Raw genomic sequence first — 27,381 nt, 5'->3', positions numbered from 1 at the left:
GACACTGGTCGGTGACTATGCTTCCTATGCTCTTTACCACCAGCAAATCTGTCACATGTTAGTAATGGCAGACGACATGGCGAATGGTGGATGCAATACACCAGGAGGCAAGGGCCAGGTGTTATACAATGGGGGCCAGATGTTATACTCAAGGGTGATAGGGCTGGATCCACACTTGAGAGCAGGGCCCAGATGTTAAACACCAGGAGCCAGGGGTCAGATATTACACACTGGGGATGATGGGAACGGATGTTATACACCGAGGGGCAAGGGGAAAGACATTACACACTGGAGATGATAGGGGCAAGACATTAAACCCTAGGGGTGTAGGGGCCAGACGTTACACACTGGGGATGATGGGGCCAGATGTTTTACACCCGGGCCATGGGGCCGGATGTTATATACCGGGGGTTAGGGCCCTGATGTTAAACACCAGAGGGGCAGGGGCAGGACGTTACACACTGGGAACGATAGGGCTGGATGTTATACACTGGGGGGGGCAGATGTTAATGCCAGGGTGGTAGGGGGTACATGCTACACATTGAAGACGAAGGGGCTGGATGTTTTACACCAGGGGAAATGGGGCTGGATATTATACACTGGGGGTCAGGGCCCTGATGTTAAACACCAGAGGGGCAGAGGCAAGACGTTATATGCTGGGGATGATGGGGCTGCATGTTATGCACTGGGGGTCAGGGCCCTAATATTAAACCCAGAGGGGCAGGGGACAGACGTTACACATTGGGGACAATGGGGCCGGATGTTATACACCGGGGGCAGGGACCAGATGTTAAATGCCAGGGAGGTGGGAGGGCAGACGTTACACACTGGAGACGATGGTGCCCGGATTTTTTACACCAGGGGCAATGGGGCCGGATATTATACACTGGGGGTCAGGGCCATGATGTTAAACACCAGAGGGGCAGGGGCCGGATGTTACACATTGTGGATTATGGGGTGGATGTTATACACCGAGGGCAGGGGCTGGATGTTATACACTGGGGAAGCATATTATCACCGGGAAGAGAGGCGGGGCATTATCCACTAGAGGCAATGTGGCTGCATATTATACACCGGGGATAATGGGACTGCATGAAAAACCTAAACTGAGTGATTAAGACATGTCCCAATACTTTTCTCCATATGATGTAACTTGCGCTGCCAATGCACAGCGGTGAATAAGATGGATATACGCTCCAGTGATGAATTTTCACTGACAGCTGAACCTACCGCTCTTCTAGATGTGAAGAAGTTTGTGCACAGACTGCCAATACTTCTCATCACTGCTGCTGAAGTGTATTTACGTAGAGCTGAGTTTGCAGATTACGCTTCATATTCGTGGTGCGTGCTCCAAGTTTTTACACGCCCAGAGGCGATGTGCTCACTTTTACATTTAACTTCACACAGCCGGAGCTGAGCTCGGCTCCCAGAACAGTATGCACAGCCCGGCTTCTGCGCTTGCAATGAAATGACTGCTTTTCATCCCGGAGATGCAGGAGGGAAAGTCTAATGACTGCAGAACTGATTACTTAGAGGACAAAACTTTCGCTAGCTCATACTTTCCAAGAAGCCTCCTGTCATGCGAGACTGCGAAACGTTACACCCACTTGTCGCAATCTGTTGACACAAAGATACCGGATTTCCATTTGAAAGAAACTGGTGTTGCCGGCGAGGCACGAGGCAGAGAGTTTTGGGTGCCTCATAGCTAATAAAACGCAACGCAGCGTATTGTGCCATTTTTTGCCTCACATTCTGACGCCATGTTTTGTGTTTCAAAATAAGAAATTATTAAAAAGGGGGGCATGTATTAAGGCTTTTGTATGAAATTTTTGGCATCACAAAGTTACCAATTTATGACCGCACTGTTTTAGCCACTTTTCAAAAGACAAAGATGTAAGAATTGAGACTTTGGAAATGTTGCAAACTCAATCCAAAAAGAGGGTGGCGTAAAAAGGGGGAGTAAGATTTCTAGATAGAAGATATCTTAATGGGTTTATTAGGATTATTATTTTTTATGTGGCTAATCACTTATCGGCAGATGAGCGAGCATGCTCGTCACTGCTCAGTACTCAATCAACTATCGCGGGTGCTCGAGCACCATGCTTGAATACCTGTCCCACAAGTTTTGCAGCTATTAAGGGTACTTTACACACAACGGTATCACTAACGATATATCGTCAGGGTCACGGTGTTCGTGACGCACATCCGGCGCCGTTATCGACATCGTTGTGTGTGACTAAAAGGAGCGACGATCAACGATCGTAAAAACGTCAAAATATCGTTGGTCGTTGACACGTCGATCCTTTTCATAATATCGTTGGTGGTGCATGCCGCTGGTTGATCGTCGTTCCTGCGGCATCACACATCACTATGTGTGACACCGCAGGAACGACGAACATCTCCTTACCTGCGTCCACCGGCAATGAGGAAGGAAGGAGGTGGGTGGCATGTTCCGGCCGCTCATCTCCGCCCCTCCTCTGCTATTGGGCGGCCACTTAGTGACACCGCTGTGACGCCGAACGAACCGTCCCCTTAAAGGAGAGATTGTTCGGTGTCTCCAGCAACGTTGCTAAGCAGGATATTAACAGAATAAATGGTTCAGCTCACCAATATTGCAGTCCCGTAGTGGAGATCCAGCGCACGGATGGTTAGGAATACAAAGCAATAGCAATAAAGATGAATGAATCCAGCGCAGACTTATATTGAATAAAAAAGTTTTTTCTTTCTTTATTGGAATAATTGAATGAATAAAAAATCCAGGGACATGCAAAAGTAAATTCTAGCCCCAGTTCAGAGCGACGTGTTTCAACAAGTTGTCTTAATCATGATCTAATGATTAAGACAACTTGTTGAAACGCGTCGCTATTAGAAAGAAAAAACTTTTTTATTCAATATAAGCAGGATATTATTTGCTACGGCAGCAATCACCCCATGACGAAACAGCAACGTGGGCGGGTGCTATCGCGCACGACATCGCTAGCTATCACTAGCAATGTCGCAGCGTGTAAAGCCCCCTTTAGACAGCCAATAAACATGCGGGATTACCTGCCATACTTTGTAAGGCTGTAGACATGTCGGCTACTAGCATTACCGTGATTGGACAGCCACATTGTGTCATCAGGTCTTATATGAGACATGGGGGTGTGATGCTTGGCACACTGTCCTCTGGAAACAGTTCAGGGAGAGTTGATCTAGGAAGGAGAGCTTAGATTAGAGCAGGCATATAGGCAGTGTTAAACTGCTATTGCAGTACATTGTATGTTGTACACGTACACCATTTAGTGGTTTTCATGTGACACTATAGAGTGTTTTTAGCTTTGTTTAATCTAATAAATAATTAAAAAAAAAAACAAAAAACAAACGGCCATATTTTTGATACCCAGTCAAGGTAAAACAGACAGCTGGGGACTGGTATTAGGGTGGGAAGGGCTATGGATACTGACACTCCCCAGCCTAAAAATACCAGCCCACAGCCATCCCAGAATTCGTGCATCACTATAGATGCATCAATTCTGGTGCTTTGCCCAACTCTTCCCATTGTCCTGGTGTGGTGGCAAATGGGGTAATATTTTTTGAGGTTGATGTCAGTTGTGTAGTGTCAGCTAGCATTATGCCGAGGGGTTAGTATTGAAGTGGAGTCTATCAGACACCCCCATTACTAACTCAGTAATCCCAACAAAACCACACACAAGTGTTTTGCTCATCTCTTTCCGATTGCCCTGGTGCGGTAGAAATCAGGGTAATATTTTTGGGGGTTCATGTCAGCTGTATAATGTCAGCTGGCATCATGCCGAGGGGTTAGTAATGAAGTGGAGTCTATCAGGCACCCCCATTACTAACCCAGTAATCCAAACAAAACCACACACAGGAAAAAAGTTTATTTGAATAAAGACTCCACCAAACTATTCCTCGTTCACCAATTTATTATCAAAAATGTTCCCACGAAGCTCCTTCGTCGTAGACCACCTTCCCCGAATGCAGCTCCTGCAACAGTAAGGTGCAGCTATTCACTGGTACTAAGTAGTGACTACAAATCCAATCAGCGTCGCCAGGTCACGCTGAGTGCAGCATTAAGGCTGCGGTTCTGATGAGAGTTGTCTTACTACCCGGCGCCTGTGAATAGCGTTTTTTTACTTCTATTCAGTTGCCAGAGCTGCATCCGGGTATCGTAGTCTACGTGGGAACATTTTTGATAATAAATTAGTGAACGAAGGATAGTGTGGAGGAGTCTTTATTAAAAAAAAAAGGTTTTTTTTCTATGTGTGTGTGTGTGTGTATATGTGTGTGTGTGTGTGTGTGTGTATTTTTGGATTACTGGGTTAGTAAGGGGGTGTTTGATAAATGTTTCTCCATTACTAACCCCTGGGATTGAAGCCAGCTGACATTACACAGCTGACATGAACCCCCAAAAATATTACCTTGATTTCTACCATAATAGGGCAATTGGGAAGAGAAGGGCAAAGCACCAGAATTGGCAGATTTAAGTGATGCCCTAATTCTGAGGCGGCTGCTGGCTGGTATTTTTAGGTTGGGAAACGCCAAATAACCATGGACTTTCCCAGCTTAATAGCAGCCCCTAACTGTCTGCTTTACCTTTTCTGGTTATTAAAAATGGGGGGGGATTCCACGTTGCTTTTTAAAATTATTTAGATCTTAGCCGCGACCTAAGGCGGGCTTTGCACGTTGCAACATCGCACGTGCGATGTCGGTGGGGTCAAATCGAAAGTGACGCACATCCGGTGTCACTTTCAACATCGTTGTGTGTAAATCCTAGATGATACGATTAACGAGCGCAAAAGCGTCGTTATCGTATCATCGTTGCAGGCTACGACTTTTTCATAATTATACTGCTGCGACAGGTACAATGCTGTTCCTTGTTCCTGCGGCAGCGCACATCGCTGTGTGTAAAGCCGCAGGAGCGAGGCACATCTCCTTACCTGCCGCCGGCGGCTCTACGGAAGGCCGGAGGTGGGCGGGATGTTTACATCCTGCTCATCTCGGCCCCTCCGCCGCTATTGGCCGCCTGCCGTGTGACGTCGCTATGACGCCGCACGACCCGCCCCCTTAGGAAGGAGGCGGGTCGCTGGACAGAGAGACGGTCGCAGGGCAGGTGAGTGCATGTGAAGCTGGCGTAGCGATAATTTTCGCTACGCCAGCTATCACAAGATATCGTACCTGCGACGGGGGCGGGGACTATCGCGTGCGACATCACAGCATCGGCTTGCGATGTCGCAACGTGCAAAGCCCGCCTAAGAGTCAGAGATGTATTCAGGCGTCTTTCCCATGGCATTCCCATTATATTTGAGCTCTGTTTCCATCGATTTCAACAATTTTCCTGACTCCTCACCCTCCTGGTAGGGTCTTCCAGAAAATGCTGGAGTTTTTCCCATTGATTTACTCATTACTAACGTCAAGCTCGTATGAGCCTCTGACCTGTTCGATTTGAGTACTGAGCACTGGAGCATTTTAGTGCTCGCTCATCACTACTACCCACCTGTTCTCCCATGAAATGATCTCTCTAGGCTCAGAGTGATCACGGACGGCTCCGGGCAGTGATTCTCCTACTTCCTGAGACATCACGTGGACAGAGAATTTCCTCTTATGCTCCCCTCTGTTGGCGAAGCATTACCGCCGACATCATATTGGTTGACATTCGGTTGAGCGTAATGTAATATGTACTGTTAATGATTGTTGTACGTATACCGTTTCACTTGTAAAGCGCCATGGAATAAATGGCGCTATAATAATAAATAATAATAATAATAATAATAGTGTATGTACTTACTATATTGTTATGTATTTTAACTATTAAACTACCGTATATATTTTTTCTCTCTTTTTTTTCTTTGTTTTTGGGAAAATCAGAAATACCAATATAGTAATTACATTGTACATTAGTGGAATACAAAAACTCTGCTAGTGAAATTCAACAAGTAAAGAAATCTAGATTTTTTTTTTTTTAATTTACGTGTCGCGATCTTTCTTACTGATACAGCAGCAACATGTAACAATCTTTCCCCACACGACCATGTCACAGCCAAAGCCACCCTTTAGCCCTACCAGTATTCTGCAGTCACAAGGGACTAAGGGGATAGTTGTAAACCAGGGCCCCTAAGCTGACCCTCAGACTAGGGGGCCCTGTGCTATCCCTATTCTAAGACATGCCCCTAATGGTGGGGATGTCTGAGTCTCCTTCCTGGCCCTGCTCCTGACCAGTGCTGATCTTATACCCACTCCCTCAGGGGTGGCCAGGACAGGAGTGTGATTTGACCAACAGAAATAGACAAACAGGGTAACCAAAACTCTGTCACACAGCATGCACACACAAAGAAGTATAAGACAACAAGAGATTAGGAGGAAAACAAGAGCAGGGTGGAAAAATAAGATGATGGTTAACTCCACAACAACACCAAGCATAAAGCAACTGTAAAATCACTACTAGAGGGAGTCGGAACACTGGTGTGTGTAACAGGACTATGGATCCACAAGGTGTCACAGAAGTAATCACAAATTGATTACTTAGAGAAGTCGTACAAGCAGGGTCAGAGCCGGGAGGTCACGCTGTAAAAGGGAGTAGGCGGAGTCAGTGTCAGGAGCGAGGCAGAGGTTGAGAACCGGGAGAGTAAGCAGTAGAAGGAGGGTGCAGGGACGGAACAACAAACAGGGATCAGGAGAGGAAGACCGGAAGGGAAGACAAGACGGAGGGGACGGGAGTCAGGGAGGTTGAACTGAACAGGGAGGACGGGAGTCAGGGAGGTCAGACTGAACAGGGAAGAAGGAAGTTAGAGAGGTCAAACGAGGTAGCGGGCAGAATCAAGAGAACTTACAGGGACCAGGAGCGCACGCTGCAGAGCAGGGCTATAACTGGTGCCGCACAGATAGAAGAGACATCCTGATAAAGTGGCTTGATCCTGGGCACGTGGCACAGAAGCATAGGCTCCTTCCACTTGCCAAGCACATGGAAACACCAACTACAGGACCAGGTGACAAATACAACTCTGCAAAGGCTAACTCTTGCTAGCCTGTCTATGAATCAGCACACAGCAGTTCGACATCCGGGTCTGACTGAGTTGATCTGAAACACCAGGGAAACCATCGGAAGGAGTGTCAGACTTTGCGATGTGAACAGAGCTTGATGCCGCCATGACTGACGGCAAGTTTTGACAGAGGTTGGGGTTACATGAAGACGTGTTGCACAACAGCAACTCTCAGTTGAGTGACTGAAAACATTTTCTATGACTTGCTGTCACATGATTATTTTATGGCTGCGATTTTGCACGTCACTTGCTTTAACGCCAATGGTAAGTGGGTCGTGTGCTACTTGTGACAGGATATCTAACCCAAAAAAGTGCATACCTTTGTAAACCATTAGTTAAAATTAGGATATTTATAGGATATCATTAGATGTAATGTAAAAATAGCAAACCCTATCTTTTTGTGAAAAAATCTGTAGTGTTTCCTGCAAAAAAAAAAAATCCACAACAGATAAGTCTCGTATGGCTGTATCCTTGGACTACAAGTATTCATCATTTTAAATAGCTCAGGAGGATTTATTAAAGCAATGGAGGAACTTTCACTTGTGGTTTATCACTGCCAGGGACAAAAAAAGGGCATCCCAAGAGACCCGATCCAGACAAAAGACACGCGGGAGCCCCCACCAGACCATGCTCCGCTCCCGCTCTCTCCTCTCCCCTCTACATGTTGTGTCTTCAATAGAATTTCTTATCTGAACCACTTGAACAAGAATTCAGAAATGCTGCACTTTACAGACGGAAAGAAATCAAATCAGCGATCGTCTGCTTTCTTCTTACATACTGATTTCCATCATCTTGGAGAAGAAGGTATCAGCGCTCAGGAAATCTACGACTATTTTTGACTCTTCCCTGTAGAGTACAACATATTTTAAAAGAAAAATCAGACGTTCTTCTTAAAGTGGCTCTTTGATCAGGTGCTTGTATCTTAACCTCTTAATAACCAAGACTGTCTTGGGCTTTGGAGGACACTTAAAGTGGAAACTAGCCTCCATCATAGACAGTATTTGTTCTATGATTTGCCATGACCTGCTGATTGATTGGGTTCACTTCTGATAAGTGATGCTCGGTTCCTGAAACGAGCAGGTCGGATGCTCGCACGGGATCGATTTGATTACCGAGTCTTCTCAGTAGTGATGAATGACCACTAAGATGCTCGGTACTGGAAACGAGCAGGTTCAACCGGCTTGATTTGATTACCGAGTATAATTCAAGTCAATGCGGAACTCAAGCATTTTGAGTCTTCCGCAAAACATACTTGAGTTTACCGTGACTGCATTATATCTGGTAATCAAATCGAGCCCATTCGACCTGCGTGTTTCAAGTACCGAGCATCTTAGTGCTCGTTCTTCACTACTGAGAAGACAACACAGTCCAGATCCCATCCATTTGCTTTTGCTCTTATGCGGACGTCACATGGTACGATCTATCGTGCGATCGCACGAGCGATCGTACCCGCCCCAGCCGTTTGTGCATCACGGGCAAAACGCTGCCCGTGTTGCATAAAGTCGTTAAACCGCCGTCACACATACTTACCTACTGAGCGACCTTGCTGTGGGCAACGAACATCATCTTCCTGATGGGAGAGGGACGTTCGGCGTCACAGCGACTTCACACAGCCGCCAGCCAATAAAAGCGGAGGGGCGGAGATGAGCGGGATGTAAACATCCCGCCCACCTCCTTCCTTCCGCATAGCTGGCGGGTGCCGCGGGATGCAGGTAAGCTGAGTTCATTGTTCGCGGGGTGTCACACAGAGCGATGTGTGCTGTCCCGGGTACGATGAACAACTGGCGCAAAGAAAAATAACCGATATTTAAAAATAAACAACGTGTACACGACTCACGATTTGTAACCGATTTGCGAACGTTCAGCGTCGCTCGGAGGTGTCACATGGGACGACGTCACAAACGATACCGGATGTGCATCACAAAAACCGTGACCCCGACGATGTATCGCACGATAGATAGTCTCGTGTGATGCCCGCATTAGTCCTTGTGATTGGTATTGGAAAATACGGTACTTCTTCAATGCATACTTAGCAATTCTTAAGGCGCATATATCTGGCTCCTGAAAAAGGGGTAAAACCTTCTGGACTTTGGAAAGTCTTAGTAAATTCCCAAGCATTATTGAATACTTTGAGAGCAATCCCCGAATGTTTCCTGTTCTTGCTGATGTGAGCCCCGGTGTCTGGATGTCATGGCCAGGGATAGAACCTATACTGGCTGTCAAGGACAACACACAGGAAAGGGGAAGGAATGCCTTAAAGCTAAGAAATGGGGAAAGTGGTGACCCCTGACTATGACCTGCAGCTCATTCACACAGTCTTAACAGACCCTATATAGGTACCCACCTGTCGCCGAGCTGGAATACCTGGGGACCTATATCACCCTAGCAAATGTGCCCTAAGTAAGGATGGAGGGTATGAGCTCTTCGTCAACACCACTATCACTAAAGGAAGAGACAAGGGAACAATATAGGCGAAAAACAACTGCAATCACCAGAGCACTGGTAGATGGCAAAGACAAACACTTATCCGAGCTGCAGCAACTACAAGAGTTTGGAACAAAAGACCAGCACGACTTCTCCACAGCACTGTCAGGAACAAACTATAAACCACACCCAAATATCCCAAGAGTGAGGCTTATAAAGGGAGTCAGAGGTTGGCAACAAAGAGGAAAAAACTGTCAGATTCCCAGGGTCCTAGAGTCCACAGCTGCAAAACAGGGAACTATCAGATAACAACACATGCTGCCAATCTCTGCAATTTTCTTACACTCAGCAGACCTTGACACATCCATGACCATGGACACACATTCACAGAGTGGGAAACAGGTGTGTGGAAGGGGCATAACCTGTGAAAACAGAGACGTGACTATGCAAAAAAAATTCTCAAACTTTAGATTTCTCTGAAATGTGGGCTCACCACCAATTGGAGCAGAAAGTATTTGAAATAACCCTTATGTCTTGGGGTCACACATGGCCAATGCTGCAATGCGGTTTCCAATCTGCTGTTTACCAAAAAGCCCAGATGGAAACTGAATGAAGAACTAATCTCATTGTTTGCAGATTTTGGTCTAGTGGCCGAATCATAACATTTCATGAATCGGGGTCTGGGAGTAAATGGTGAAAAAGTCTGATGGCATTTTTACATGATCTTTGTCATCAGTCGTGATCTGGTTAAGTTGCATCAGGATCAAAAAGCTGAGCTTAATGCAATAGATCTATGTGAACACATTTGTGTTCTCTTGGTGCACATCCTGAGTTGACTAGCTTTAAACAAACATTTAAAGGGAATCTATCAGGAGGTTTTTGTTATGTAATCTGAGAACAGCATGCTGTAGGAGTTAAAAAACAAAAGTTAACTGTGCCTCTCTTATCAGGCTGTGTGCTATTGTTTACTTAAACTAAAGGCTTTATCAACTGGTGTTTATCATTGCTGGACTACATTGTTTTGTGCACAGCAGTAAGACACACCACCTCCTCTGATTGACATCTCACTGTCAATGCACAACCTCCATAGAAAGCCTGGTGTGGGCAGGACAGTCCTCTCAGCTTTGCTAGATGGCCAAGTCTAAAAGCTCTGATTGTAACAGAACGGTTGCAGACAGTAATCTAAGTGATACATCGTTGGATTCAGGATCTCTTTGCCTACATCATGCTGCTCACAGACGAGGTAGCAAAACCTGCTGAGAGATTCCCTTTAATTTTGTGATACTCTATCGGGAGATGTGTATGCTGTATGTGTCTATAGCTGGACACCAAATGGATGCAATATTTATTGCGGTCTTTTAGTGTTCGTGATACGGCATTGAATATGTATCATGAAAAATTTGCTTTTAAGGATTCCAAAGCTTCTTTTTTCTGTATTTTCGTTCCATTAACAATTATTATAATGAACAAACTATACAGCTCTAGGGATGAGTGAAAAATTCAGCTCTTCTACATCTGTTTGGTTCAGTGGAGCCTGCTAGCAACACATCCCCTTTATCGTAGCACAATACACAGGGCTGCCTGCAGTCCAGATATCTAACACTTGCTCCCGTACGGACAAACTTCTGATCCAAACAGCTGCAGACAGCGATTTATCCACTTGGCATATACATAGTGACAGTGTAAAAGGAGCAGCAATAATGCAGACAAACACTGCTAGCTCTGGGGGATTTCTCCTGTGCAAACCAAGGGGAGAGGATGATGTCACTGACCCACATCACATCTCTTTATCCCTATGTCAGTGATATGCTCTATGGGTAAATAGATACACAGGCAAACCTGCAAAAAGCACTAAGGGTAAAAAAAGACTTCTGTATAATGGTACTGAAATCCATTTATTCTCTTGATTTTCTGTTTTCGCTAGAAACAATATTTTGGTCACCCAGTCCCCAGAGGACTGCACAGTCCCTGCAGCCTCCTCCTCCTCCCCGCTCCTTATATTCACATGCGGAGAGTCACAATTATCGTGAACGAGTCTTCCTAGGAAAGTCGTGCAGTTTTAACAGGCTGTCAATCACCCAGCAAAATTATCATTCATGGGGTGGAATTAGCTTCTCTGCTGCACAAAAGACCATTGCTTTCGGCAGCGCATTGTCCTGTGCAAGCAAGAGTCGTGCTCTAGAGAATAGTGACAGTCTATAAGCCTGAAGAAGTAACTACGGATCATTCAACGCACATCTGAGGCCAGTTTGGTGTCATGGGAGCAAAGAGTAAATGAGCAGGAGCATCTAGACTGGCCCTCAGACGGAGGACCCTGCAATGTACATTATCTCAGAGGTACGCCTTATGGTGGCAAGGTCTGAACCGCCAGCGTGACCCTAACTCCTATCCGTACCATGGTCTAACAACCCTCTCCCTCACCGGGTCCAGCCGGATTAAAAAAAAAAATCAGGATCAGGATCGGACGTGAACTCATTCATCTGCCCATACACCGAACCTTATATAAGTCTATGGGGACCCAAATATTGGCTAGGGGGAAGAGAGCAGAACGGTTTTTACTTACCGAGTCTCCCATCCGGCGAAGAGTCCCCCCATATTGTGATACCCAGCCCAAATAATGCCAGGGCTATAGGCTGCAGCCCACAGCCGTGTGCTTATCTTGGTTGTGTATCAAAAGAAGAGGAACCGCATGCGGCTTTTTTCAATTGCGGTATTTAAATAAATAATTTTAAAACCAGTATGCAGTCTCCCCAATTTTGATAGTCAGCCATGATAAAGCCAAAAGCTGGGGGCTGTTATTCTCAGGCCTCCCAGCCTAAAAATAGCAGCCAGTAGCCACCCAGAATTATTGCATCTGTTAGATGTGACAATTCCGGCACTTTACCTGGCTCATCTCGATTGTCCTGGTGCGGTGGCAATAGGGATAATATGAGGGGTTAATGACAGCTCACAGCCGCCACTAAGCCCTCGATTAGTAATGGAAGGCGTCTATGAGAACCCCCCCACCTTATCAATACTGTAAATTAAAACAAATAAATACAAACACTGAAAAAATCCTTCATTTGAAATAGAATACAAAAAAAACCCACCCTCTCTCCAATTTATTAACCCACAACACCAAGTTTCGACGTAATTCACACGAGGTCCCACAACAATCCTGGCTCTGCTACATACTGAAGACGCAGCACACGGGTACATTAGCAAACATGACCGCCCACTGTGGCTTCAGGCAGAGACTGACAGAGCCGCAGATGTGAGTTGTGATGTCACTCAGTCTCTGCCTGAAGCCATGGCAGGCGGTTAAGTTCTTTAATGTGCCCGTGTGCTGCGACTTCAGCATGTAGCAGAGCCAGGATTGTTGTGGAACCCCATGTGGAATACATCAAAAAGGGTGTTTGGGGTTAATAAATTGGAGAAAGAGGGTGTTTTTTTGCATTTTATTTCAAATAAAGGATTTTTTTTGTGTCTGTATTCATTTCTTTTCACTCACAGTATTAGTAATGGGGGAGTCTCATAGACGTCTCCCATTACTAATCTAGGGTTTAGTGGTAGCTGTGAGCTGTCATTAACTCCTTATATCCCAATATGAGGGGACACTATGCCAATTTATCTACTTATTTATTTTTACACTACTATAGGGACGCAGACAGCTTGTGTGATTCCAACCAATCACAGACGCTGTCACACAGGGTGGGGTGCAGTCTGACTTCAACCAATCACAGGCACCTGGACTGATGATGGGCGGAGGAAGCAGTGAATATGTATGAGGGTTAATGAGCGGACCCAGATGTAGTGTTACAGCCGCGTGGGAGACTCGGTAAGTATAATGCTCCTGCTTTATTCCTTATTTTCTTTTTCCTTTATTTTTTTTAATCATCTGAGTGGCCGAATCCAAACAGTGAAATGGAGTTCCATGAGAACTCCGTGTTCGGGGTCCGTGCACAGACAATAGACATCTGATAAGGATCTCGAACTTTTACAGTTCAGGTTCGCCCACCACTAATAATGATATACTATAAATATATTAATTTTCACCTCTTTTCAGTTTCAGTGGGTTTTTTATGTTTTTTTTCTAAACCTTGTCAAAAATTCAGGGAAAAGGATGAAAAAAAACCCCACTTTGTTAAACTTAATTAAATGAATCTCACTCTCTTGTAGATAATTAATAATCTCGAAAGCAGCTGCGGAGCAAAGGAGCTCAGTAAACTTTATGACTTTAATTGACAATTTCCTTTTGTGAAAAATTATACGAGAGGACGGGGATCTCATGTGGAGCTGATTTGCTCTGGCTTTATGATCTCACCTAGAGCCAAACAGGGACGTCCTGGGGTTTGCTGTCAATTAGTCCATTCCCAAAGGATGTTTATTAAGATGTATGCTGTAAACCGCAGGCTAGGCTTTAGAATTGACACATCCACTGTGGATAAATGACTTCTAGGCCACCCAGAAAAAGTCCAAGACGGCCAATTCCCTGGTCGTTTCTCTTCACTAACCACCGCAATACCCCAAATATCCCACTGTCTATAACTATAAACCCATCATATAAAGTCTGTGTGGACCACAAGCAGATCCTGACAGATGACCATGCTCCATGTGTACATAAGAGCAAAAGTTGGTAAATTCTGAATCCCGATATAAACACTACAGATATGTCCTTCCTTATCTTTCCTCAACATATCTCTAAATAAGTAAAGCAAGATGACCGGTTTAGAACAACAAAAATATGATTTTGAGATACTCTATTGAGAGATTCTACATGTAGCCACCTAGGGGTTGTGAAGGCTTTTGCTGATATGTCAGAAAATATATTAAAGGGAACCTGTCACCAGATTTGGTGACTACCACCAGTGAGCTCTTATATACAAAAAAATCACTTTATAATACTCACCTAAGGGGCGGTGCGGTGCAGACTGGTCGGATGGGTGTCTCTGTTCTCTGGTACCGGCGCCTCCTCTTTCAGCCATCCTTGTCTTCCTTCTTTTGAATCCTGGATGCCTTTCAGCGTCCTACGGCATTGATGTCCCGCGCAGGCGCACTACAATACCTTGATCTGCCTTGCTCAGGGCAGATCAAAGTGCACCTGCGCAAGACCTCAATGCCGGCTAGTGTGGATGATGTAGGACGCGTCATGCACCCAGGCTCCAGAAGAAGGAGGACAAAGATGACTGAAAGAGGAGGCGCCAGTACCAGAGAACGGAGACACCCATCCGACCAGACTGCACCACCCTGCCCCTTAGGTAAGTATTATAAAGTGATTTTTATGTTCTACACAGCGGCCATGGTTCCTATATACAGTATGTTAGAATGTTGAATATAAGAGGCCACTGGAGGTGGCAACAGCTTATAGTTGCCAAATCTGGTGACAGGTTCCCTTTAAAGGGGTTTTGCACTACTTTGAAGCTGATGACCTACCTTTAGCATAGGTGATCAAAATCAGATTGGTGGAGGTCCACACACCTATCATGAGTGACAGACAGTCATGTTCTTTTGGGCCATAGAAGGTCACAGTGTTTGGCTGTGCAGAATGTTCCCAGACTTTCCATTGTGGCTGCTGTAAGTATTCATTGGTATTGGTAGCTTTCCTGCTGGATTCATCTCTCCCCATTTTGGACCCAGCAAGCGCTCGCCTTCCACCCAGCTGCTGATCATCAGTATTCTCTTGGTGCTTAAATACTCCCTTCTTTCGTGCACTGGTGCTGGTGATATTCTTCAGTTCATTCTTGCTCTGGTTGCAACAGGTGGCTTACTCTCATCTGTAGTATCGTTGCTGAATCTTTGATGAACTCCTGTCTTTGTCATCTTAATTCCTTTCCCTTCTCTTCCCTTTCGCCATGTGCTTCGTACTTCCCCGTACCTAGCGTGACAACACCAAACCCTACCAATCAACTGTTATGAAGCTTAATGACACAGCTTTGCACACAATGTGTTGACCACAGCTGAGACTTATAGATGTTCTTATAGTGTTTACATCCTTCCACCGCTGGAGATCACAGCAGGTAGTTGGTAGTCTTTGGAGAGGTCACCAATTTCAAAGTAGCGGGCAACCCTTTTAAATCTCTATTGTATAAAAAATTGGAGTCTAACAAAATTTAAAAAAAAAATTATGGACACATCTGTACGTACTTTTTAGCATTGAAAAAGCCTTACTACCATACGAATATATGACAGTATTTCTAACCATTAATATAGTAGGGGAACCTCTAAAAAAATGTCCAGGAAACACTTACTGGACCTTATTGTAACACAATGTTCTGGCTGAGACTAATCTACTGCCATGGCAAGCGTGTCTGAGCCAGGTGGTCATCCCTACAACATAAAGCATAGGTCTAGTTGCCACTAAACAGGATCCAAGTTTTCCGGGATAGACTATGGGAGGACCACTTGTCTATATTTCTAACTTGTGTGTCCACTGTACATGGAAGATAGATGGCCCTATAAAAAAAAATCAAAATCGTAAAGCAAAAGTGTCTCATGTACCCTCAAACAAACCTTTATTCCTCTGCAAGGCAGAAGGCCTAACAACCCTACGGTGTTCTTATCAATTACTTGGTAGTACACCTCTTAATGGGTAATGGTCTTCCTCGTTATGGCCATCATAGTTGGCCATATATTTCTTTTTGTTCAACATATCCGATAAATAGCCCTCTGGACATTGGTCAAGGTCCAATATTCCTTCCGACATTAATATTCATGATAACAGAGCATACAATAAATTACAAAGAGGGAGCAGATCAAATAAAATCATAATAAACAAATGACCGACCAAATGATTTTTTGAGCAGAGATGTATCAAGCATGTCTGATTTTGGATTGCCAATCCCTTTGTTCTTCTGGAGATAAGTCGCAGTAGAGGCCTTGGCCAGTGGCTTTCTTAAAGAACACAGGAATATTTGGCTGCAGCATCATTTGGGCGAGATGATCAAGATGGCTGTCAGGCGAATGATCAGATGAAGCATCGTTTGGCCGACTAATGTGTGAAGGGATCTATAGATATGAAGCTTGGTCTAAGATGAGCCAATTATACAATTAGGGGTTTGTCCAGTGAAAACAAGTTATCACTTATGTGTAGTTTGCTGATCAGTGGGTGTTTGACCGCTGGAACCCGCACTAATAGGTAGAACGGGAAATTTTATTCCTCTTGGACAGCTGGAAAAAGGTGAGTGCAGCACTCGGCAGCCCCATGGTCAATGAATGGGGAAGAGGTCGAGCGTGTGCACTGCAACTCCATTCTTACGGAAATTAAGTACCCCAGTCTGCCGGCCGGTGCAGTGTGCAGCAGTTGGACCCCCATCAATCAACAAGTTGTCGTCTATCCTGTTAATCCTGTTTTCACTGGACAGGCCCTTTAAGGTAATGCCTATGCCATTGAGCGTATACAGTAGATGGGGTTGATGAACTGCTGAATTGCCGCTGTCCCAAAAAATTATTTCATAATTTAGCTTGGTTGTAGCCATCTTTCCTGCCTCTTTACGAGGAACACAACATAATTAATACATAGGATGAAGAGGCTGGTTGACACTAGCCAACACAAGAGTTGAGTTTCCTATGGGTCCCGTCCTCCTCGTTTGCTTGGACATCAGCGTTTTAATTAATCTACAGTATTGTACTGATTGCTGATAAGTGTCGTAGAGACACCTGCGATTCATTTCATATGAGTCCAGTCCATGCTTAAATACTACGTTCTGATCGATAAAATCTTGTACGGCATTTGTCTTCCAGTTTCCCATTAATCTATATTGAGTCTTTAATTGGCCCCTACCTGCAGAAGTTTCCCTCTTGCACGTCAGCACAGCCAGTCCTTTGGATGTTACATTTCCTTGATACGTAGAAAAGATTCTGTTGCGGATCCAGTCACTAGAAAGAAATGAAAGAAACGTTGAGTAAATGTAGTCACAATACTAAAAATGGCCAGTGGAGGCCTGAATGTCTCGATAATGACAATTGCTGAACCGTATGATTTTACAAAAAAAAAAAATCACAATATTAAAGGGGTATTCCCGTTCTCGTCAATCTTCTTTCATTGGATGGGGTAAAATATAAATGTTTTCTATTGGAACACTATTCTATTGATATTTATGGCTGTTAGTTGTTACAGTCAGTACTACAATCCAGTAGCGGCGCCTGCGCATGCGCCATTTATCCTGTTTGCCAACTGAGCATGTCCAGTAGCTTCCAGCCTAGTCGTCTTATTACAACTCCATTGAGGTCAATGGGATGCACCTTTCCTACCCATCCAGCTAAGAATGGTTGTATAGTGGCGCTGAGAGAACGCATGTTTAGGCCAGCGTCTGTCATACTAGGTACGTAGAATTACCAAGCGAGTGGCGAAAGGAAAGGGGATCCTTGTGTCTAGGGAAGGCGGAGATAGTAACCCCTTGCATGGTAGTGTTCGCTCATCACTAGTTACAAGTATGGAGCACCCGAGCATGGTAGTGCTCACTCATCCCTAGTTACGAGTACCAATCTCCTGAGCATCGTAGTGCCCGCTCATCACTAGTTACGAGTACCGAGCAACCAAGCATGGTAGTGCTCACTCATCACTAGTTACAAGTATGGAGCACCCGAGCATGGTACTGCTCACTCATCACTAGTTACGAGTACCAATCTCCTGAGCATCGTAGTGCCCGCTCATCACTAGTTACGAGTACCGAGCAACCAAGCATGGTAGTGCCCACTCATCACTAGTTACAAGTATGGAGCACCCGAGCATGGTAGTGCTCACTCATCACTAGTTACGAGTACCAATCTCCTGAGCATGGTAGTGCTCGCTCATCACTAGTTACTAGTACCGAGCAACCAAGCATGGTAGTGCCCACTCATCACTAGTTACAAGTATGGAGCACCCGAGCATGGTAGTGCTCACTCATCACTAGTTACGAGTACCAATCTCCTGAGCATGGTAGTGCCCGCTCATCACTAGTTACGAGTACCGAGCACCTGAGCATGGTAGTGCCCGCTCATCACTAGTTACGAGTACCGAGCAACCAAGCATGGTAGTGCCCACTCATCACTAGTTACAAGTACTGAGCACCTGAGCATGGTAGTGCCCGCTCATCACTAGTTACGAGTACCGAGCAACCAAGCATGGTAGTGCCCACTCATCACTAGTTACAAGTACTGAGCACCTGAGCATGGTAGTGCCCACTCATCACTAGTTACGAGTACAGAGCACCTGAGCATGGTAGTGCTCGATCATCACTAGTTACCAGTACTTTGCACCCGAGCATGGTAGTGCACACTCATCATTTGGTATTAGCATTGGCAATTCTCTAATTTGTTGATAATTTACCTTACTTTTAATCTTCACGAGTTAATGGATATATACATCTCCCGCAGGCTGTAGCAGATTTAACTGCAATCCCATGGAAATCCAAATCTGCTCACTCTCATTAAATTCCGATAAATTCATGAATGATTCCAAATTTTACACAATACAAATTCAATGCATTTTCCTGCGGACACCTATTGCATAAACATCTCCCGACAGAGGTGAAATGTATTTGATTCAAGGCTGCTCCTTTCACCTCATCCAATAGGAAAAGCAAGGAAGGGCAGATCCGTAGCACAGCAAGTCTCAAATGACAAACTTATTGACAACCTCGGTTGTCTTGCATCTGCGTTTAATCATAATTAGTTTAATTCAGTTGATACTCAGAGCGACTGAGTGTAACATTGTAATTAAAGCCATATGTAGTAATTTCCATCAACTAGAAAAAAAATCCGACTGAGGTCAATGGGAGTAACCTAGAATGTGGCTCCCAAATGTCCACTTCAGTGACTATATCCTTCTAATGAATTAGTCAGTGTCCTATTGGCCCGGTTTACGGCCAAGGACTTGACATAAACATTGAGAAGACGCAATTGCCATAAAATAATGTGATTTTTACTAGCTCGCACACAGATGTTGTTACATAGCCGTACAATGAGACATGGGAGAGTTGGCTGCCACCGTCCGGTTGCTCGCAGAGAGGTTAGGCGCACATTCATACTGCAATAATATACAGTGAGACACCAAGAAAAGAGCGCAGCCACATCAACGAGAAATAGGTCACTTGTGCCGCCACCGCCGCACGGAGTTGAGTATGTTCCATAGCAACTGACGGGCCATTGTCTGTAATAAGGTTCAGAAGCTGAATATCGGAGTTTACATTAGGACATCAAAATGTTAGGAAATAACATGAAAATCTACCAGTGTAACAAAATGACTTAAAGGATGTTTTGCTGTTTTTTTTTTCACTAAAAAACATTTTTACTTTATTAAAAAACTAACTGTGGTACCTAGTGTTGCCCAGGATAGTAACTCAGTGTCTCCCTCACTCTCCCTCTCTGTCTGTCTCCCTCTCTGTCAGTCTATCTCCCTCTCTGTCTCTCTCTGTGTATGTGTCTCTGTGTGTGCCTCTGTGTGTCTCTGTCTCTGTGTGTCTCTAGGTGTCTGTGTGTCTGTCTCTGTGTCTCTCTGTGTGTGCCTCTGTGTGTCTCTGTCTCTGTGTGTCTCTAGGTGTCTGTGTGTCTGTCTCTGGGTCTCTCTGTGTCTGTCTCTGTGTGTCTCTGTCTCTGTGTGTCTCCATCTTTGTATGTCTCTTTTTGTGTCTCCTTCTCTGTGTGACTCCTTTTCTGTGTCTCTGACTTTGTGGCTGTCTCTTTGTGTCTTTCTCTGTGTGTCTCCATGTGTCTGTCTCTGTTTGTGTCTCTGTGTATTTCTCTATGTCTGTGTTTATGATATGTCTATCATATTACCTCACACATAAGCTTCTTGTTCTAAGAATGTCCTTCGTTGCCTATAGCAACCAATCACAGCTCCTATTAATGACCTGTAGTTCCCAGCTCCATTGACTTTAATGTAAGTAGGTTTTCTGGAGAATAACTGTAAAGCTGTATTATCACTATGTGGTACTACTACATTAGCGATAAAACATTCAGACTGTGACACTACTATATAGGAAAAAGTATATTATCACTATGTGATACTACTACTAGATCATCAATAAAACATCCAGACCTGTGTGAAACTAATATATAGGTACTGTTTTATTATCACTATGTGGTACTACTACTAGATCATTAATAAAACATCCAGACCTGTGTAACACTACTATATCGGCACTGGTTAAAACACAAAATAAAAACAAAAAAGTGAGCCGGAGTATGAGATGGTATACATGGAGCTTGTGAGCTCATGTTCACACTGGCCATGAGACAAAGAGAAACCAAGGGAAAAATTGTAAAAACATACCCTGCTGTAACTAAATAAAAGCATAGTGCATATAAACATAGGGTACTTAGTAAACACTGTTTTTGATCAAAAAAAGCACAAAGCTATCCCACCAACGACAAGGTGTACCCAGTTGGGATAGTACCTACACTCTCTAATATTATATCCTTACCATGGGTCTAAAATAGGCCTCAATGTGGCTAAGGGCTGAGAGTGACCGGACCCATGGTAAGGTTTTAATATTAGAGAGTGTAGGTACTATCCCAACTGGGTACACCTTGGCGTTGGTGGGATAGCTTTGTGCTTTTTTTTGATCAAAAACAGTGTTTACTAAGTACCATATGCACTATGCTTTTATTTAGTTACAGCAGGGTATGTTTTCACAATTTTTCCCTTGGTTTCTCTATATTGGCACTGGTATATAATAATAATTTTATTCATTTATATAGCGCTATTAATTCTACAGAACTTTACATACATTGGTAACACTGTCCCCATTGAAGCTCACAATCTAGAGTCCCTATCTGTATGTCTTTGGAGTATGGGAGGAAACCCACGCAAACACGGGGAGAACATACAATCTCCTTGCAGATGGTGTCCTTGGTAGGATTTGAACCCAGGACCCCAGCGCTGCAAGACTGCTAACCACTGAACCACCGTGCCGGTGGATATTACTATCTGGTACTAATACATCATCAATAAAACCTATACAACACTATTATATAGTAACAGGATTAATATCACTCTGTGGTACTACTAGATCATCAACAAAACATTTGGACCTGTATGACACTGCTATATAGGCACAGGAATATTATCACTATGTGGTACTACTAGATCATCAACAAAACATTTGGACCCGTATGACACTTTTATATAGGCACAGGAATATTATCACTATGTGGTACTACTAGATCATCAACAAAACATTTGGACCCGTATGACACTGCTATATAGGCACAGGAATATTATCACAATGTGGTACTACTAGATCATCAACAAAACATTTGGACCCGTATGACACTGCTATATAGGCACAGGAATATTATCACTATGTGGTACTACTAGATCATCAACAAAACATTTGGACCCGTATGACACTGCTATATAGGCACAGGAATATTATCACTATGTGGTACTACTAGATCATCAACAAAACATTTGGACCTGTATGACACTGCTATATAGGCACAGGAATATTATCACTATGTGGTACTACTAGATCATCAACAAAACATTTGGACCCGTATGACACTTTTATATAGGCACAGGAATATTATCACTATGTGGTACTACTAGATCATCAACAAAACATTTGGACCCGTATGACACTGCTATATAGGCACAGGAATATTATCACAATGTGGTACTACTAGATCATCAACAAAACATTTGGACCCGTATGACACTGCTATATAGGCACAGGAATATTATCACTATGTGGTACTACTAGATCATCAACAAAACATTTGGACCCGTATGACACTGCTATATAGGCACAGGAATATTATCACTATGTGGTACTACTAGATCATCAACAAAACATTTGGACCCGTATGACACTGCCATATAGGCACAGGAATATTATCACTATGTGGTACTACTAGATCATCAACAAAATATTTGGACCCGTATGACACTGCTATATAGGCACAGGAATATTATCACAATGTGGTACTACTAGATCATCAACAAAACATTTGGACCCGTATGACACTGCTATATAGGCACAGGAATATTATCACAATGTGGTACTACTAGATCATCAACAAAACATTTGGACCCGTATGACACTGCTATATAGGCACCACTTGACTCATCTATTTTTTTCCCCATTAAAAAAGTTTGCCAAAAATATCTTTTTTCCACTTTCTAACTATTGACAATGAGGTTAGGAGGGAGCTTCTTATTTCCAGCTTCTTGTCGGTAATCCGGCTGATGGACACCGAGTCAGACTCCTCTAACGGATGATTGATTACGCGGCGTCGCACCGCGCACAACACATTTCTAAAGTTGTTAATTTTCTCTACCCTTATTAGTCTAATTATCGAGTGTCAGATATCCATACACTGGTCTCCAAAGACAAACAGAGTTAGAAATACAGTGATTTTTTTTCCCTTTTTTTATAGAACTGGTTAAACTTACCATAAAATTAAATTGATAGGAATTAAGTAAAAAAAAAAAACACATTAAACTAAGGAAACTGCTGTAACATCAATGTGAGGCTGGAATGAGCGCTAATGAACATACTGCAGGAGTGAAAGTGCTGATAAGGGACACACTTTCCGAGCCGTTCAGAATCTGTTTGAAAATGGACACCCATAAAATCTATTGGCGTCATGTCAGAATCCTTAAGCGGCACAAATCCGCTGCCAAAAACGACTTGCTGAACAGAGGCATCTCAATAGCAAAGCCGGGAAGAGAAAAAATAAGGAAAGTAAAGCTTTCTTCTGAAAGGACGACCCGGGCATGCGAGTGCTTGGACGGTCTTGGGTGGAATCTCGTTGACGAATGGAAGCCATGATCTCACCTGGGACTCCTGTTTCGAAGTGTCTTGAAGCAAAACTGGTCCAGACATAGTGCATGAAGGAACAGCTGAGGCATTCCGATTTCTGGACAAGGCATATTTTAAGTAATGGTCATAACATTGCTTAGATTTTGGCTCCAGATCAACATTGCTGCTTGGCAGCTTTACTAACTTTTTGTTAATCGCAGCAAATATGGCAAAACGTACTCAACCAAACCAAGGGTAGAACTTGCCAAATCTATGCAAATGACGACCAGGCTAGACGTAAAGAGAACATGTCGACAAGAGGAATGATCGAATACCACAAATATCCGACTTCGCGAATATCCGACGAATAGGTCGCCGCTATGCGAATATTCGATGTGCAATGTAAGTCTAGGGGAAGCCCGAATAATTGTTATAGACTTACGTTGCGCATCGAATATTCGTGAATAGTCGAATAGCGACAACCTGTTTGGCGAATATTTGCGAAGTCGGATATTTGTGGTATTCGATCATCCCTAGTCGACAAGTATTTGGATCCCAAGTAAAGTCAGTGAAGTAAACTACCTGCACTTCATCACCTTTATATTTACCCGTGTCTCTGTTGTCTTATAATCCATTGGCAAATATTAATGCAATTGAGCTCGCAAGTGCAAGGGGCTTGATCTGCACTTACAACTCTCTAGCTTCTCTGGCCTCCTGCCTGTGATGGACAGGTCACTGTCACTAAGACTTTGGGATAGCAGGGAACCAGAGCTCCTAAGTTGTCCCTCAATCTAGGGACCTTATGCTATCCCTAAACTCAGAGATACTCCTGATAGTGGAGAGGTTTGAGTCTTGTTCCTGGCCCTGCTCTTGATCTGATTCCCCCTGCCCCTAGGAAGGAACAGGACAGAAGTGTGATGAAACCTACAGATAAAGACAGACAATGGAAAAAAACAAAACTCTGTCACACAGCACGCACAGACAAAGATAAAGACAATAAGAGATTCAAAAGGAAAATAAGAGCAAGACGAAAGTACAAAATAACAGGGGTAAACACCAAAACTGCTCCACTTAAGCACAAGTTTCAACAGAGAATATTGGACACCACACCTTACAGACTAACATACAATAAAATATAGCTGGCATGGGTAGAAGGATTCCACCAGTATAAATAGGAGGGGAACAGATGTGATAGGTCTCCCCACAACATGTGATTAAAGGAGCAAGCAGACTATCAGAGATTAACTTTTGCTAGCCTGGCTATGAATCAGCACACAGCAGGTTTACACTGGAGTCTGCCTGTTTTGATCCCAGACACCAGAGAAACCATCGGACGGAGTGTCAGAATCTGCAATCCATGTGGCAGTCACCTGCTTCCCTGCCCGACATCTCGTGGAGACACCGTAATTCTGGGGGTAATGCATGCAAGCTAATGTCCTGATGTTGTTGCAGAAGCCGAAATATCCATAATCGCCGGCACAGGATCTCATGTGGGGGAGCAGGTCGCAGAGACTGACAACTCGCACAGGCCCCATCATTCCCGGGGATGGCATATGCACACATGGATATTCCAAGTGTCGCAAGGTTATCAAGCGGTTTCTGCACATGCGCCACCACCAGAATAACAGCGCCAGCGTAAGATGTCGGCTGGGGGTGCATATCACGGGGAAATCTGACCTGTCTATCACTGTCAGGAGGCCGGCACAGGGAGGAGAAAAAGCCCGTGAAGCTGGAAGTCCAGATCAAGCCTTGTGAGCTCATCTGCAAAAGAATTGGCTCATATAATAATAATAATTTTATTCATTTATATAGCGCTATTAATTCCACAGCACTCTACATACATTTGCAACACTGTCCCCATTGGGGCTCACAATCTAGAGTCCCTATCAGTATGTCTTTGGAGTGTGGGAGGAAACCCACGCAAACACGAGGAGAACATACAAACACCTTGCAGATGGTGTCCTTGGTGGGATTTGAACCCAGGACCCCAGTGCTGCAAGACTGCAGTGCTAACCACTGAGCCACCACAAGACTGCAGTGCTAACCACTGAGCCACCGTGCCGCCCATATATTACAAGACAACGGAGTGACAGATTTGTAAGTTAAAAGGAATGGAGGTAATACTCATTACAAGTACATTACTCCTATTACGTTACTTTGGGGTCTAAAGACCTGCTGACATGTTCCCTTTAAAGAGGCCCTGCCACTTGCCAAAACAATATCACTTTTTTACCTGGTGTAAAGGCCACTTTCCTCCTAAATCCAGCATTCTTTGTTTTTTTCCCCTGCTCCTTTTCAGTACCTCTATATAAACTTGGGGCTTATATAGTATTTATGTATTAATTATTATTAATTATTATTTATTATTATTTATCTATTTATTAATAATAACTTCATTATTGCATTTGTGCCTATTTTCGTCAAGTTTTTGGTGTTTTGCACCTTTTCTTATTTTGTTTGCCGCATATTCATCTTTCTATTGGCGCCTATTTTGTGTCCGCCTATTTTTAGGGGGTTTTTTGTTTCATTTGTAAAGATATGTTTTTTTACTAATTAGATCACTTTCAAATAGAAGATATAGTAATCCGTTTATAGATGCGCTTAAGGCTATGTGTGCACGTTGCGTAAATATATGCAGTTACGCTGCGCTTTGTAGCGCAGCGTAACTGCATGCGTCCTGCGTCCCCTGCACAGTCTATGGAGATTGTGCAGGGGCCGTGCGCACGTGGCGTCTTAGAGCGCAGCGCTTCGGCTGCTGCCCGAAGCGCTGCGTTCAAGTAGTGACATGTCACTTCTTTCCTGCGCTTTGCCGGCAGCCCCTGCTCTGTCTATGGCAGGAGCTGCAGGCAGAGCGCATGGAATCGGCTTTTTTTTTTCTCTACGGACATTTTCTGCAGCGATTTGAAGCGCACGTGTGCTCTTCAGATCGCTGCAGAAATTTCTGCAGGGCTAGTACGCAACGTGCGCACATAGCCTTACATAGACTCTAACATTTAAATAAAAAAAAATCAGATGCTGCAAAAATCAGTTATTAAAAATTGACCAAAAATTTGTGCCTGTATAACTTTTTTGCCAATGGCTTGCACTTGGATCCACCCTAACGGATAATTACTGGACATGTGAAGTAAACCTGGTGCAATGTCATTTTAGTGCCGCAATGCACACGATTTAGCTGTGAGTCAATGAGTCTGAAGAGGTGTTGCAGTTGCCCACAGTAATGCCTTGGTTCAACTAGCGTCCGATGTGAGAGCATCAGAAGCGATATGCTAATGACCTTCTGTTGCAAGTGTCAGTCGAGGGTCATGTGAATGTGATCTGATCTTTCGATCAGATCACAGCTGCGGAGAGGAGGGAGGCAGCACTTTCTCCCCATCTCCTCCACGGCCTGTTTCTGCGTACATCGCACTGCAGTCGGATGACAAGCGAGTGCAGTGCGATGTTTCACACGCTCCCATAGGCTTGTATGGGGGTGTTTGTGAGCCAAGACTCGCTGCCAAACTGTGACGCCTGCCTGGAGCCACGGACTCAGGATCGGTGAAACAGGTGAATAGAGGCAACCGCCCACAAAGCAGGAACCCAGACCCCGCAACCCTTTAACCCCCTATACAGGGATTTGAAATTACGACAGGACCCAGGTGATCACTGCCCGCGGAAGACTGTGGTCCTTAAAATAGCAGTAACCAGGCAGGGTCAAATCCAGAAGGTAGAACGGGACAAAAATCATCAGGCGGGAGAGTGGTCAGATATCAGGCTAAGGGTCAAAACCAGAGCTAACAGCGAAGTACAGAAACGGCATGCAGAAGAGTGGTCAGGTAGTCAAGCTAAGGTCAATATACGGGAATACAAACAAACAGCAAGGAACCAGAGTCTAGCAGGGAATTACAGGACTATATCTGGCACCTGCCAGCAGAAGGGAGAAAGCATAAGAGGGGTGTGGTGCTTTCCCATTGGCCCCAGATGAAAGGTAGGTACTCCAGCCGGAAGGCACACACCACCACAGTCAACCAGTGGTACTGCAGGTCCTAGTGAAACCCAGCCTAATAGATAAGCGGAGCCTGCGCCCAGCAGAGCCACTGACTGCTCCCTCGTCCCCAGCGCAACCCACAGTGGTGAGGCGGCTAGTAATTGAAGAAGAAGTCCACTCCGGTGGAGACGTGACACAAACGCAGCATGCTGCGATTCATTTCTCAGGCAGCTATGGCATGATAAATCAA

General features: G+C 44.3%; 1 protein-coding gene across 2 annotated transcripts in view; it reads right to left on the bottom strand.

The window, feature by feature from the left end:
* Window positions 1-27,381, bottom strand: part of KLHL29 (kelch like family member 29) — a 1,297,105-nt gene that overhangs the window by 904,817 nt on the left and 364,907 nt on the right. Inside the window, exons 3-4 of one of the 2 annotated variants that reach the window (XM_075341153.1) lie at window positions 17,221-17,315; window positions 3,046-3,191 (exon numbers count right to left, since the gene is read on the bottom strand). The gene's annotated coding sequence lies outside the window, so the exon portion shown is untranslated. The remainder of the gene's footprint in view (window positions 1-3,045; window positions 3,192-17,220; window positions 17,316-27,381) is intronic. The other variant, XM_075341152.1, reaches the window with a different exon arrangement.

Source organism: Anomaloglossus baeobatrachus, chromosome 3 (genome assembly GCF_048569485.1).
Source record: "Anomaloglossus baeobatrachus isolate aAnoBae1 chromosome 3, aAnoBae1.hap1, whole genome shotgun sequence".
Lineage (NCBI taxonomy): Eukaryota > Metazoa > Chordata > Amphibia > Anura > Aromobatidae > Anomaloglossus > Anomaloglossus baeobatrachus.
The sequence above is the reverse complement of the archived record's forward strand: the minus strand, read 5'-3'. Positions and strand labels throughout refer to the sequence as shown.